This window comes from Anser brachyrhynchus (assembly GCF_964034855.1).
Source record: "Anser brachyrhynchus genome assembly, chromosome: 21".
Taxonomy (NCBI): Eukaryota; Metazoa; Chordata; class Aves; order Anseriformes; family Anatidae; genus Anser; species Anser brachyrhynchus.
In genome coordinates, this window is record NC_137714.1 from 9,168,366 (window position 1) to 9,183,963 (window position 15,598).

Consider the following 15,598-nt stretch of genomic DNA (forward strand, 5'->3'; position numbering starts at 1 on the left):
TCTGTGTATTCTTTTCGAAGAAGAAATAATTTATTAATTAGCAGTATTTCAAATCACAAGCAAGTTAGTAGATGAAAGAGTCTTCATTACTATTTAGCGGTACTTATTAAATAAAATATTAGAACAAGCATACAGATATGGAACAAGGTAATAGGCACCCCCACACCCAGCTCTGAAACACGAAGTTTGTGTCACCTGAAAGGCTGTGCAGCACAAATACACATTGACATTTATATTGACTATTTCAGTTTAGAGAAATTTGAAATTAAATATATTTTCTGCCAGCTCCGTGGAAAAATCCATTTATGAAAACAAAATCCAATAGGAGATCTAAAGATTGGTGGCCAGAAAAGAAATATTTTGAGAATAAAATATATGGAGATTGGATTGCTGGATCTGTGGTCTCTGTTTAACATGCTGGGGACTAGAGATGAAAGTAGAGGTTTATTGCTCTGAACTTTATCCCAAAGTTTGCAATTTAGATGAGGAACTTTAAAGCAAAACAAAATAAACATGAATATTTTGGGGATCATAGACAATATTCTGTGTTTACTTTTTCTGACCACCTTTAATGTGTATAGTTATCTTTGTATGCACACATGAAGAAAGACTCGATGTCGTATTCATTTATTTATTTATTGCTTTGTTGGTCTTTTTGGAGGGGGGGTGTCATCTACAGATGAGTTTGCAATAGAAGCTAGATTTCTTCATCACTGGAGCGAGGCAGAATTTAAATCAATTGTCCACGCCCGCCTCGTGCTGGGCAGCGCAGGCCTGGCACCAAGCAGCTCCCGCGGCCTGTGGCTGCGCTGCTCCCGGCCTGCCCTGCGCTGCGAGGGCGCGTGGCTGCGGCGCTGCTCGTCGGACGGCTCCCGGTACCTCCTACGGTGCTCTTCAGCCAGGATGCTCTGCAGTGCCTGCCGTGGCGGGGGGGGTTCAGTTCCTCGTGGTGCACCCCAGCTGCACCCCGGCTCCGTTCCTTCCCAAGGAGCCACCTCTCTGCGCTGGGCTGTGGCTTGTTCGTTACGCAGGCAGCTCCGCTGGTAAAACGCTCTAAGTAGGGTACGGTGCTGTGAAATAAAAGCATTGCAGTTTCTCACAAGATGAGGAGGTTTACTTTTTTCTGTAGAGATCCATATGATTGCACAGAGGATGCAGATGATGGAGCAGTGTGTGCCTTGTAACCTTGTAATTGCGTTGGTAAGAACTTCACTGGAAAGGAGGAACTTCTGTGTTACTGTATTATTTTTTTGTTGTTTTCGTTTTAAATGTGTGTTTATTTATTTATTTCACAGTATATTAGAAAGTAAATCAAATCTCATTTGCTGTATTGCTGCTAATTTTGCATACATCAGAGATGCATTAAACATTTTAATTTCCAAGTTCCTGTGTGGAAGACAGATACTGTTTACAAAAGTGTAAATTGGGAGGGGAAGCAGTAAGATCAGAGTCATGTTAAGAGGTTTGGAAGCACTGAAGTTTCTAAATAAAAATAAGGCATCGTCCTCATAGAGCAGAAAAAAAAGCTGCAAATTTAGAGAAGGTGCAAAACCAATGAAGGTACAAATCAACTTATTTGGTGGTATATATTATCAGATACAGTTGCTGTGTGATTAGTTACAACCATATAGTTCAGCTGTGTTAAAAAATAGATATATATTTTGCCTTAAGCACCAGAAAGTTCTGATTGTTGCCTAGTGTTATTTTTGATACTGTTTCTCTATGACAGATTGGGTTCCTGTACTGTCCCAGCCTTGCTAGTATATGTGATGAGACCAAGATACTAGTGTCTTTTGAGTCTTTCGTAAAAAATTATTTTTATTGTGCACATTTACAGCATTTTGGTCCATAATCCTAAACATAGGTACTCAAGAAAAAAAAAAATAAAAAAAATCTGATCTGTGTAGCCAGTCCCTGCAATTAGTTCTGTCCCTTCACAGGACTTTGAGCTGTTGATAGTATTAAGGCATCATTACCCTTAGCCAAAAGACAATTTGCATCATATAATAGAATATATTTAACAATGCTAATAATAGAAAATCTGACAAAACAGGGTTTCAGTTTGCCCCATGTCTATAGATAGACACTTTTTAATGGGCTCCACTTTGTAGGATATTATTTACTCACCTTTTTTACAGACAAGAGATGAGAATTAATTAGCCAGTGTTTGCACAGTTCTTCAAAATATACATCATTAATTGCATACTAATACCCTGTTGTCGGAAATGGAACAGAAATAAGATAGAGAAATGGGGTTTTATTGGCCTGGGAATGCAATCACCACAGATGTGTAGTATTTTTGAGAGGAATTATCTACTGATATGCCTGATATCCAGAAAGTATGAAAATCAATTCAGTTCAGAAATTATTTTTATAGAGTTTCTGGAGGCATCCTGACTTGAAAATTTTAAATACTTGTAACTTTATAGAATGAGGATTTTGTAAAAATGTTTTAATATCAAATTTAAAAAGAAAATCTGTTCATCTGTATTCTAGCTCATGCACAGACTCATTTCCTGTTTTAGAACCAGATTCTTCAGATGCAGAATGACAGTTATGGTTCTGTTTGTTTGTTTGTGCGTGCTAATACCTCTTTCATGTGCTCTGAAGAGTACTCATAGTCCTTGGCAAATGTATATAGCTGTTCTTAATGACAAAGTTGCATGAATGAAGTTTGGAGACCTGAAATCCTCTGTGATCTAGGTGGGATGCTTTAAATGCTGTTTGATACTGTGTATCTGTGAGGAGCAGACCGTAAGAGTTATACTTATCAGTACAGCATGATGCTTTGCCAGATTTTTATATACAGTCTCACTTCAGTGGCCAACTGCAAAATAAAAAGTGCCTCGACAAGCTTCGCGGAGAATAACCTTGTTGTGAAAGTGGCTTAAAAAAAAAAAGGAAAGAAAAGAAAAAAAAAGACAAAAGACAAAAAGCAAGTATGCATTTTAAACAAAAAGGTGCTAATGAGATGTTAGTCCACGCTAACTTAGTTGAGATAATGGCTGGTGATGGGATGGAGTTGACAAGGCTAAGATCGCTGGTGTTTGCCAGTCACTGAGTATGTTGGATTTGAAACCATGGTACAAACATCCATTTAACAAACCAAATATCTATTTATTTTAATAAATTAACTGATATTCTGATGGGGACTTAGGTGAATCAGGGCGGTTCAGCACTTTCCAGGAGATACACAGCACTTTGCAGGATAAGCTCTTAGTCAAAGCTCAGAGAAGTTAGTAACCCAAGGCTCAAGGAACTGGTTTGAAATAGGGGTTGTTCTTTCAATCTTGCTATATCTGTCGTAGGTCACATTAAAAAAAAAATAGTGGGAGAAGACTGTGTTGTATCAATTCTCCAGCAAGGCAACACAAGTGACCCGATCAGCTATTAAGGTTATGTATCGAATGTAAATTATTGTGTTTGAGGGAAAAAATATTTTTCTACTCCCTGCTTCTCTTAAAAATGTCATGGACATTGGGTTATGTTTAGCAATTGCCTCATCTTTGCAAAATATCTTTTCATTATAATTGTATGATAATGTATTCATTCATTTCAGTGTTTTCATATTTCTACTGCCATCGCGTGGCTGCTGAGGATTAACACTCCTCTGTGGGCAGCATCCCTGTGACGGGAGAACAGCGAGGCTGTCTGTGGGGGCTTGCGTGGCAATAGCATAATTCTTGTGAGACTTTTCTTCCCCTCCTCCAAGTACAGTCAGCGCTTGTCCCTTGCTAATGCCCAAGACGAGATGTATTCTCCTGCTCCAAATGGCAGTATTCAAAGCCGTTCCTTCCAGTGCCGGTGCTGGCAGCCTCCATCTGTCCGTTCACTCAGCCGCTCTGGGCAGAGCCAGTTGCTGTTCTTGACCCAGCATCTGAAAGAGCTGCCTGCAGTGTCTTTGGCACAGCAGCTTCATTTCTCTGCAGATTGAGCTAAACCACCTTTTGTCCCTCAGCATTGTGCAACTGCATTCTCTCTTCCCAATAGTTCCCGTTTTACAGCCGTATGTTCCGCATTACAAAGTAGGAGCGTACAACAAATTCTTATGTGTCACTTAAAACAGAGGCCTCTGGAATGAGCTTGGAGTTCTTCTGGCAGTCTTGTCCAGGGAGAGGCATTATTGCCTCCTGAATGAACTACTGGGTCACAGCCCAGAATACCTGGTTTCCTTTGGGACTCTGCTGGTGATTTACTAGGTGACGTATCCCCTCTGTGGCTTCCAGTGTTCCCTACCTGTTAAATGTTTACTAGAGCATGGTAAGAAATAGCCTGCCAACATTGGGCAACCTGGTGAGGCTTAATTTGTTTTCCTCCCTCTTCTGCACCGGGATGGAAGGAATATTGTTTTCATGCGGGATAGACCTGTGCTCGTGTTCGGGCCGGTTCTTGCTCTGACCCTAAGGAGCGGCTTCAACCAGGACGCTCTTGGCTACCCTGTGTTTGGGACCTTCTGTGAAAAAAAATAACTAAATGTCAATCTAAATGCTTCAATTAAGCACTTGAGGGGGGTGGATATTGGCGATCTTTGAGAACGGACCCTTTTCTCATAACTGGCTAAGAAAACTTTGCCTCCTTTGTCTTAGCTGATACTTAAATATTTATGCCACGTTGCAGCTCCAGCAGTGGGAGCGATGACTCGGGTCATTCACGTGGGAGCTTGGATCCACATCCCAGATCTGAAGCAAGCAGGGCAGGGACACTGACCAGCTCCCGCAGCACGTGTGAGTGGCCTGCTTACCGTGTGTCCCGTGTGTCGGCATTGCTGGGGCTGCCTCTTTGGTCTTCTCTGCCAGTGCTTTGAGATCTCAAGACAGTTGCTTAGCTGCTGTATTATCCTGGTTACTGACCTTGCTGAGGAACTTCTGTGATCTAGAAGAAAAAAATCATGCATTTCTTTTGTAGCTTGCACCATTAACTGGAAATGCTGCTTTCAAAATTATTCTCAAAGAAAAACGCCAAGAAGCTAGTAAGTACACAAATTTTACAGATTAGAATCAGGGAAAACTTGAAGTTTATCTGCAATGGCAAAGCTTGGTGAGTTCTAAAAATGGCCATCAGGTAAAGTAACCCTGACCTTGACTGAGGAGGCCGTGCGCGATGGAGCTCCCACATCTCTGACACAAAGCTGGAGGGCTGGGGCCGGCTGCCATGCGCTGTGACGCCCGGGGGTGCCCTTGGCACCCGGGGGGCCTGGGGCCAGGGCTGGCAGCGTGGTGCTGGGTGCTGGGCACTTGGCTCCGACTGACCTTCAGCAGCCTGCCTCAGTCTTGTAGGACGGCTCCCACCCAGTACGTGCTCAGAACAGCTTTTCTGTGTCTGCTTACAGCTAGTTCTTGTCACTTATTGCAACAAATATGTTGTATTTTTCCATAAAAAGGCCCCATGCTACTAAGGACTGCAACGTTTTGGAGTACTATAAATATATTTTTGAAGATTATGTCTTCTGTCTGACCTAAGTATATTTTATAATACTATGTGGGTGTTTCTGTTTATGGTTACACTTTGCCTGCAGTATTTGTATGCCTGTTGCCATAAACAAATTTTGAATAAATGAGAAAGAAAAAATGTATTTATTCTTAAGCAATGAAAGTTGGAAGTTGGAAGAATCCCTGTGATTTTGCTGCACTGGCTAATGTTCTTACTGCTCTTATTCTTTAATGTATATGATGTAAGCAATAGCTTTGCCCCTTCCCTGCCCTTCTGTCAGTCAGGCTCGTTGTCAGCCAAGGGGATGGTTTTCCAGTCAGTATGTAGTGTGTTACCCATTATAGCCAGAACGTATTGACTTGAAATATTTGAGAAACACCCATCTAGAAACAATCAGTTTCTTTTGCCACAGATTTTCTTATTAAGGGACACTTTTAGATTTCAGCATCTTTCTAATCTCTCCTTGTTGTAGTAGCAATGAAAACATTTCCAATCACATAAATGTGATCAGTTCTTGGGTTAAATTGTGAACCTTCTTGAGAGTGCTGACTGAGGTTTCTGCCCCAGGCTCTGTGGTACAAAGCCATGACCTTTCCTGTCTCCATCCTTAGGGCATGCAGAATGGGTAGAGAAAGTTTCTGAACTCAGAGGCCCTTCAAATTCTGTTTTTGTTTTTTTTTTCACATTTTTGAATTGACATTTTTTGAACTACTGTAATTGTATAAAATATATGGAAAGGTTTTGATTACCAACCCAAAATCTGAAGGTTTATTAATAGCTGAAGGGGATTGGAATTTAATACTTACATGAGTCCTCTTGTCAATTCAAAGCATTTAAAAATCCAGCAGCGGTTGAGATGTTTCTATATATAGGAACTTTATTTGAATAGTCTACATAGCTTTCAAAGTAAATATTAATTCCATTATGCTATAAACTGTTATTTATCATGACAGAAAGCCATAAAGTTATTTTACTAGAATATAGCCAGTAAATTGCACATCCTAGATGAGATACAGCACACATTGAATTTCAACAGCAATTACGCAGTATACTTTATACAAGCCAGTATTAAACACACTTAAATACGAGTCGCAGCCAAAGCTTATGCAGAAAATCCTCTTTAGCCATCATCCAGCCAAACTGATATATCAGCAGAAGACGGCCCTTGGATTGCAGTGAGCACAGGCCAGAATCAGAGACCAAAGTGCACAGAGCCACAAAGCAGTAACTCATTGATAGTGCTCTTTGCATATTACATGTTTGACTTCTTTCATTACCTTAATTACTCATTAAAAGTGCCTTATAATTGCCTGACTCTGAGGTATTGCAAGAAGTCTAGGTTTTAATTATGTTTTCTTTTAAGACATAGTGCATTTAGACTAGTACAGGCAATTATTTAAAAAGATGGATTTTTACTAATTGTTGTTCTGAATGAAGATAGGCGTCCCACCTAGAGGTATGGACTGTCGGTGAAAGTGGCCAGAGCTGTGTACTTCATAACCTGTGTGTGCAATTAAACCGGCTGCACCGGCAGCCTCCACGTGAGCTGTGGCAGCATTTCTCCTGCACAAGCAGCGGTGCATATGTAGGGGTATTTCTCACTCTGCAGTGTCGTGGACAGAGGACCGATCGCTCTAACCTCCACGCAGCCGTGCTTTGACAGCCTCCTAACAGGTACAGGGCTGCCTGAGGCCGGGACGCCGCCTCATCCTGTGCTGCTGGCGGAGTTGCCTGTCTGGCAGCAGGCGGTTTGTGTGTTGAGCTTTTCACCAGGCAGAACATCATCACATTTCCTGTTCTTTGGACGTGTGTGTTACTTCTTTGTTTCAGGCATCCTCTTCCCTTCCCTCCTGGATTGCTTGTGGACCTTTGTACGCAGGCTATGCTGTAGTCCTAATAATTTATTGTAATATTAAGTATTTTGTTCTTTCTCCTCAAGGGTTGCTATCAGTAGAGTCACTGTTGAGAAAATCCAGAGAATGATTCACAATATTACAAATTTCAGTCAGTTTTATGAATGCTTTCCCTGATTACAGCCTTTGGTGTGAACTGACTTTCAGTGTAGATTAGATCTTCCATTTTATAGCAGAAAACAATATCAGAGAAACATTAAGGTTCATCAGCGGTTGAATATACTCCTGCTAGCAGTACAGAAGGCTATCTGCCAGAAACTATTGACATGTTGTTGACTTTTATCCACAAAAATATCTCTTCTGCATATAGTCTCTGTGAGTCATGTAGTGGACTGGTGTTATAGGAAGACTCTAATAAAGTATTGAATAAAATAATCAGTTTTTAAAACTTTTAATTTTAATTTTCTTTAACAATTAATAGATTTATCAAACATGTATCTGTGCCACAAGAAAAGTCAAAGTATTGTAGATGTCTGATCAGTCACTCAGTCCTTATTTCACCTTAGCAATAAGAGCAATAGAACAAAAATTAAAGTTTTAGTGCCAAACAGGGGATGTTGTACAACCAGAAGACCCCATGCAGACTGCTTCAGTCAGCTGCCAGTTCCTGGCCACGCTCTGGGAAACTGGAGCGTGTCTGCTTCTACATCAGTTCTTCCGTTGAACTCCTCTCATGACCAGATGCTAAGAAGAAAATCCTGTACTATAGACCTGATTTTTTTTACTTTGTTGCCCTAAGTGGAAAAGCAAAGTTTCTTATATCAGCCTTATTTTCACTAGGCTGCAGTTTTTTTTTCTTCTGCCCAGCCTCATGTGAAGGTGGCCAGAGCAGGCAAGAGGCATCCACAGGGACTGGTAAGAAGTCCCGCCTTTGGTTTGGTGTGATGATAGCTGTCCCACATTAGTGGAAAGTGGAAACTCAGCAGTGGGAAAACGGGAAGGTGAGCATCAGGTCAGACTGCAGGTAAACCAACCTGTCATTTTGGGGTACACCTCAATTCAAGGGGGCACAGCTAGGTCAGACCTTTGCTCAACTCTTCATTAAACAAACAAAATCTCAAGTGGTTTGGGAATAGTTCATAATTTTAGTGTTAGATTATCAAAATCAAAGAAAAATGTATAATGGTTGTTGAAAGTCCATTTTAGGAGGAGAAGCCTAAGCAAAAGATTGTTAGCTGTAATGTTTCTTGATATCTTATAATCAGAAGGGTACATTAATTAAAATATAGATTATGAGGTCAATAAGAACTACTGTGATCATCTAACCTGCATAACACAAAACAGAAAATTCCACCTATTGATTTCTGAATTAAGCCCGTACCTTCTTGTTGAGTTAGTCCTTATTTTATAAAAAGATGTTGGTCATGATTTAAAGATATGAAAAGACAGAGAATTTGCTGCATACTTAGGAATAATGTTTCATAGTGGCTAATTACATATACTATTCAAATGTTTCATTTCTTGCTGCTATGGATCTGCACAAGCACATCTGGTTTTTGTCTCTTATATTCCAGGAGTTTAAAGAGCCTGCAACTGGATCTTTTCCACTTAGCAGTGCTTAGGCTGCCATAATGAGGGGAACGTGCAGGGGAGGAGAAACGTTAACCACAGGGGCTCATTGTGCTGCAGGCAGCCTAATGCCTCTAGATTCTTCTAGAGACAGGAAAGTGGGCTGCTCTGCAGGACAGAATGCAGGTGGACATCAACTAGAGGAATCATAAATCATATATGGGAAGAGCATCTGTGTTTTGATTGTTGAAGGGACCTATGGAAATGAGATATCCTAAACTTAGCTAGACTAAAGGTAACCTTCCTAAATACCCACAGCATTTTTTTTATTTTTTTTATTTTTTTTTACTTTTCACTTGAATAGATTAGATTAGACTTCCTGAAACTGTGAAATTAAATTCCTAACACAAAGGTAGGTTTGACAGACTGCATTTATACTTTTGTGAATCTTGTACTCAGGATTCCCTTCCCACTTTTCCCAGTTTCCATCTATTTGATATTTCTGAGTTTATACACTCCAGGATTTTTTAGTGTCTTACCATGTGCACTGCACATACTGCTCAAGTCCTATGACTTATCTACCTTTGCCCCTATTAGATTCCTGACTTGTAGAAAAAATTTTTCCAACTTATTCGTAAGAAATGTCTTCCTTGCTCCCAGATTGTGTGTGGTCTTTGGCTGCATTGGAAGGCATGTTGTTCAGAAGGGCACCTTTTCACTCAAAGAAAAGCAAAATTCTGTTCTTGTTCAGAAACCCAAAGCTTGCTTTCTTATGTTCCTATTTTTAACTTTGACTTTAGGTCACAGGAGATAGCTTTATTTAGAATTTGTTGTTGTTGTTTTTTATCCAGCTGAAAGCTAAGTCAAAGTCTGCTCTTCTTAGCTGGTACTGCTGTGCAGCCAGAACCCCTGGTGATGCAGTGATGCACATAGGAAAAAGATTTTGTAAACTTGGTCAACATTATGTGAAGAAATAACACATCTGCTGGCAAGAATACAAAGCTGTAGAGAGAGACTCTATCAAATAGATAAAGCTTAATTACAATAGGTTATAAAAATATCATGATGGAAAATTTGCAGGGTAGAACAGAGTTCACTTTTAGTAAAATCAATGAAGCTGAAGAAACCGCATGCTAAAAATCAGGCTGGTGACTAACCATAGAAAGAGGCAAAAAGTTCAGGAAATCAATGTGTGATTAGTGCAAGTGCAGGTTGTGCTCCAGTAGAGTTTGTGACAGATGACTTACCCCTCTGCCTTAAGTGAGGGGGTTGTGCAAGTAGGGTGTAATATCAGGTTGCTAATAATGCAGAAGGGAAAAACAGTCAATTAGCAAGCCAATTCCCATCCCAAAAGTTGCTTGACATGCACTGTACTTCAGTACAAGTTTAGTTTAGTACAAATATGTCCAGATGCTGTGGAAATTGGAACAATACAAGAGGGGAAATTTGAATGTCAGAAGGCCACTGGCAGATTGTCAAGAGTTTATATTTGAATCTAGAAAGTGTGGGACTTCAGCACTGGTCAGGAGCATGAGTCGAGGCCATGCCCTGTATGGTCCCTTTGGCAAGAAACATGAAACCTGACTGAGAGAGTTGATCAAAACGTAATGTATATTTATAAAATGTTTCTGGTGGTATTGCATAACAAAATGATTCATTCTTGTATTTTCCACTGTACTACATTAGTTCTTTTATGTATTATTTTTGATCTTAAACTGTATGAAATTTACCAAGGCTAAGCGCTGGGTCCTGCACATGGGGCACAACAAGAGTGGCTGGAAGCTGCCCAGTGGAAAGGGACCTGGGGGTACTGGTTGGTAGCCGGCTGAATATGAGCCAGCAGCGTGCTCAGGTGGCCAAGAAGGCCAACGGCGTCCTGGCTGGTATCAGAGATAGCGTGGTCAGCAGGACTAGGAAAGTGACTGTTCCCCTGTACTCGGCTTTGGTGAGGCCACGCCTCGAGTGCTGTGTTCAGTTTTGGGCCCCTCACTACAAGGACACCGTGCTGCAGCGTGTCCAAAGAAGGGCAGTGAGGCTGGTGAAGGGTCTAGAGAACAAGTCTGGCGAGGAGTGGCTGAGGGAGCCGGGGTTCTTTAGCTTGGAGAAAAGAAGGCTCAGGGGAGACCTCATTGTACTTAACAAGTACCTTAAAGGAGGTTGTAGCTGGGTGGGGATCGGGCTCTTCCCGCAAGCTCCAAGTGATAAGACAAGGAGAAATGGCCTCAAGTTGTGCCAGAGAAGGTTTAGGTTGGGTGTTAGGAGAAATTTCTTTACAGAAAGTGCTGTGCAGCATTGGAATAGACTGCCCAGGGAAGTGGTTGAGTCACCGTCCCTGGAGGTCTCCAGGAAACGTGTAGATGTAGAACTTAGTAGCATGGTTTAGTGGTGGACCTGTCAGTAGTGTTTTAAAGGTTGGACTAGATGATCTTAGAGGTCTTTTCCAACCTAAATGATTCTATGATTTTATTCTATGATCTGATAGAACATAAGCATCAGACCCTGCACAGATACTCAGGTTAATATTATCTCTTCCTATGGAGATCACAATTTTAGATAAGGGGAATGCAAAGGTTGGGAAAGTGGATGCTTGAAATGTAGAAGAAATATTAATGCACAAGCCCTAAGATGTTATTGGTTAGCGTGTTTCTTGGAGTCATCACAACAGAAGGAATAGTCTTTAACAACTTGCAAAATGCTGAGCGTACTCTCTCCCCAAACAGTACTATCTTTCCTCTGGTTTTAAAACATTTTTGTCACTCTTTCTAGAGCAATACTCATGTTTTGAAGTTCCTTACAGTTGTTATTGTTAAAAGCCTTTCCGTACACTGTGATAACTTTCTTGTTCTTTCAGCTGCTTCCCTCTGACCATTTAAACGTGTTCAAAACTGTCCTTGCCTGCCATCCTAATTCTGTCACCTTTTTTGAATCCCATTAGTGGCATTTTGGCTTTTTCTGTACCTGTTTCAAGGCCCTCTTCTTCACCTTTTATGCTTTAGGGTTTTGCCCTATTCACACTTTCGTCCCAATTTCTTGTCTATCATATCCTAGGATTTCTAACCCTGTCTGTCTGAGATTATATTGAGTATCTTTTCTTCCTTTGCCCTTGTTTGCCTTCTACACTACATATTCTTTGGGGCACGCAATGTGCCCTCTTTTTCAGAGAGTATTGTGTACATTTATGGGCTGTATAAATGATTAACCATGCTTATGATAAAATGTAGGGCATGGTGTTTTTTGGATAGGAACTAGGTTGCCATTGAGAATACATTGTGCTTCAAGCAATGCAAATATCTTTCACCAAGTAAAAGAAATGTTTCGGACCTTCATGAAAGTCCTATTTTTGTAGCAAGAGGCTCACAGTAAAAAACAAGACCTTGAGGTGCTTCGGCTTTACAGGCATGGGGTTTTATTATGTGTGAACAGAACTAGCTTCAGCTCTGGATTTCAGGTTTTTCCTCCCTGAGGATCTGCTGAGTGAGGTGGGAGCACTTCTCCCCCACTTTCTGCAGAAGGAGAACGCTGATTTATTAACAAGCACTGGGAGCTAGGGCTCCTTTGGAACTGAACTAGAAGTAGAAACGTATCCAAATTGCTAGCTGTAAAGTGCTGGAAGAGGTCAGGACTGGAAGTCTCTCTGTGTAATAAACTGCTCTGGAAACTGTGAATTCGAGGGCTTGATTTCTGAGCTATTTAGCTAAATCTTGTAGCTCTTGCTCAGGATCAGCTGGGCTAGAGGATAGGTGTGGGAATGGCCGCTGCATACTCTGAAGCAAGAGATGGTAGGCAGAGCCTGCTTTGAATATACAGGCCTAATCTGATTTTGGGGAGATTTAATTGACTTTTTTGTTGTTTGTTTATTTTATTTTTATTTTATTTTATTTTATTTTATTTTATTTTATTTTATTTTATTTTATGATGGAGGATTTTCACTTGCAATTTGCTCTTTCATTGAACATGAGAGTTAATATGTGCAACATCTCCACTCCGAATGGGAAAGAGAGGGCCACGCTACTGGAAGGTAGGCCCGGATCATGGGGTAGCCTCTTGTGGCTGCCTGGGTGGCACCAGGGTGGCTCTAGCCTGGGTTTGGTGGCTGTCACTCTTTCGGCCTGGGGAGGCCTGCTCCTCTTCCCCCCTGCAGCCTAGCACCACGCACGGCCCGAGGGAATGGTCGTGGTGGGGACATGGCGGCCGTGGAGCCTGGGCTGCAGGGACAAGAGACCAGAGGGAGCTGCTTCTGCGCATACTGAGAGTCTGGCAAGGTGTCAGAGACCAGCACAATCCTGCAGCGCACAGGGCCGGGCTGAAGGTCATGCCTGGAAGATTTTGGAAATAAATGGAAAACCGCACAGTTCATTTCTTATGCCTTCCCTATGTAATTAGTCAGCAGTTACAGTCTGTCAGGCTAAATCGGCAACAACACATTTATGTCCTTTCAGCATCTTTGGTCGAGATGTTTTCCCACAGGTAAAGCTGGTAAATGTAATCAGGTTTTGTTTCCTTTTTATAGCTTCTTTCCTCTGGTTAGCAAATTAGGAAATCAGGCAAAACTGACAGAAACAGTACTCATTGTTGGTAGGAAAGAGTGAACCTCTGCTTTTTAGACCTGTGTGAAGTTCCCGGGAAACAATGGAAATGTATGAAAAGAAGCTACAAGTGTCCAAATGTGTGAAAAAGTTATGCTCAATAACGTCAAGGCAAAAGTTTTGAAGTCCCCCCAATGATACAAAGTGCTACTTCTGATCGTTGTCAGAGTTCAGGGAAGAACCTTAGAACAGAACACATTGTGAATTATTGGCAGACTCCAGCCTTTACCTGTTAATTATGTTGTATTTCTGATGCTTACTAATCATTTAGATTATTACACATGAAATGGTTGGCTTTTTCTGTAAATGCTGTATGTGTGTGGGCATGTTGTAGATATGCCATTGACAGCATTTTAGCTCTTATTTATCTCTTTACCATTTATTGTACTCTGGAAGTTTATTCTTTGTATTCAGGTTGATTTCAGTATCCTGCTCCCACCACAGATTTTAATTCTAAGTGAAGATGTACTTAATAGCACCTAAAATAAGTAAATAGCTGCTGGAAAATATAAAGCAATTGTTTAATCACATTGATTTGTGATAATTAGTTGTTAGGGTTACTAAGGCCACAGGAACTGCATTAAGTTGCATCCCACTTCCTTTTGTCTGTTTTAAACGCTGCTCAATCCTGAAGTGTTCTCTGCTGACTGACCTGCTGACAGAAGACGGGCTGCTGTCAGCTGGCTGTTACGTTGCCAGATGTGAGCAAAAGTGGCTTATTTGGACAGAGCTATCTTATGTGGAGTCACCAAAACAGTTACTGCTAACTCTTTCAATTTCCAATGAAATTTTCATGAGAGATGTTGAAAAATATTACTAGTGTATGAATTGTCTACCTAGTGATAAAAACTAGGTTGGTTGATGAGCTCTATTTATGCCCGTGCAGTACAATGCCTCACTGTTCTTCACAGCTGGTCTCTTGAAGATTATAAATGCATTTGTCTAGCACTGTTGAACCTGTCTAGTACTGCTTACTGTTCTCTCTAACACAGTACTGTCACGTCTTGTGCTTAGGTATGTTCATTAACACACACCAAGATGTGCATAATTGGGGAAAGAACGAGAGAGAGTTTCACAAATTTCATATTAAAAAGAAAAGAAAAGAAATACAACTATCAGTTATTTCTCTTGCATTCAGCCTGTGCTGCTAGAAACTTGTAGGCATCATTCCTAAGATCTTTCAATCTTCCTTTTTAAAGGTGAAGAACAGTATTTGTTATAATCTTAAGCTTTTTAGGTACTCATAACTTGGTTATGGTTCCGTATCAATATTAATGTTGCTTTGTAGCTCATGGTACATCAGAATTAGACTCACTTCTTGATGGCACAGGTATGAATTTGTTAATTGTTCACCACCTGGAAATTACTCCCACCAACAATTGACCAAATACTTAGCTATTCTTTCTTTTGGACCAGAGCAACAATTATACCAATAGAAATAGCAATAATTAGTTTTAGGCGGGCTTTTAGATCCTGAGTTTTCTTGTTGTATAGAAAGCAAAGACTTGTTTTTCATTCAGGCTCTTGCTGGAGTGGATTCATCTGACCCATTGCCTGGTGTACAGCATTGCACAATGGGTCCTCGTTGGCTTTGGGCGATTTATTGTCATTTTTGACCCTAAAATTTACTTGCAAATCAAACCCAGTTTAATCAAATCATTCTGAAAAACATGGAAGAATCCAAGTGAGAGGAATCTTAAAAATTTTCCACCCTCCATACTCCAGTGCCTTGATAAAGTGTTTTATACCAGGAACTTGGAGGAATGTACTTATTTTATGAATGACTTTAGGGAGAGGAAAAATCCCCACCAGAAAACCATCAGGGAGGATGGATTTTATTATATTTTGTCAGTAAACAAAAATTGGTGCATTTAATACTTGCACAGATCCTGTGGGATCTCTCTGACTAATGCAAAATGACAGTTGTCACAATATTGCATATAAATACCAGTCTATTTGCAGGTGTCTATTCTATTTTTAATGTAATCCCACCTATCTTGCTATGAGGGAGGAATGGATGATCGATGGACTTTACACCTATATCTATCATTTATATTGTTTTGACATTTATAAGAATTCAAGGATTTTAATACACTTATTAGCTTAACATTGTAATTGTTATTCATGTAGTTTAGCTGCAGAGTGCAGATTGACAGCATG

At 40.6% G+C, this 15,598-nt stretch overlaps 1 protein-coding gene and 1 long non-coding RNA gene across 13 annotated transcripts in view; one reads left to right on the forward strand and one right to left on the reverse strand.

Annotated features, from left to right (window-relative positions):
- CAMTA1 (calmodulin binding transcription activator 1) overlaps positions 1-15,598 on the forward strand; it is a 375,482-nt gene that overhangs the window by 157,251 nt on the left and 202,633 nt on the right. The window lies entirely within an intron of this gene.
- LOC308181169 lies at positions 12-10,802 on the reverse strand. Its single transcript, XR_013941351.1, has 3 exons — positions 5,078-10,802; positions 4,742-4,872; positions 12-1,212 (listed from the first exon to the last, which is right to left on the reverse strand). It is a non-coding gene; the product is annotated as an uncharacterized lncRNA (long non-coding RNA).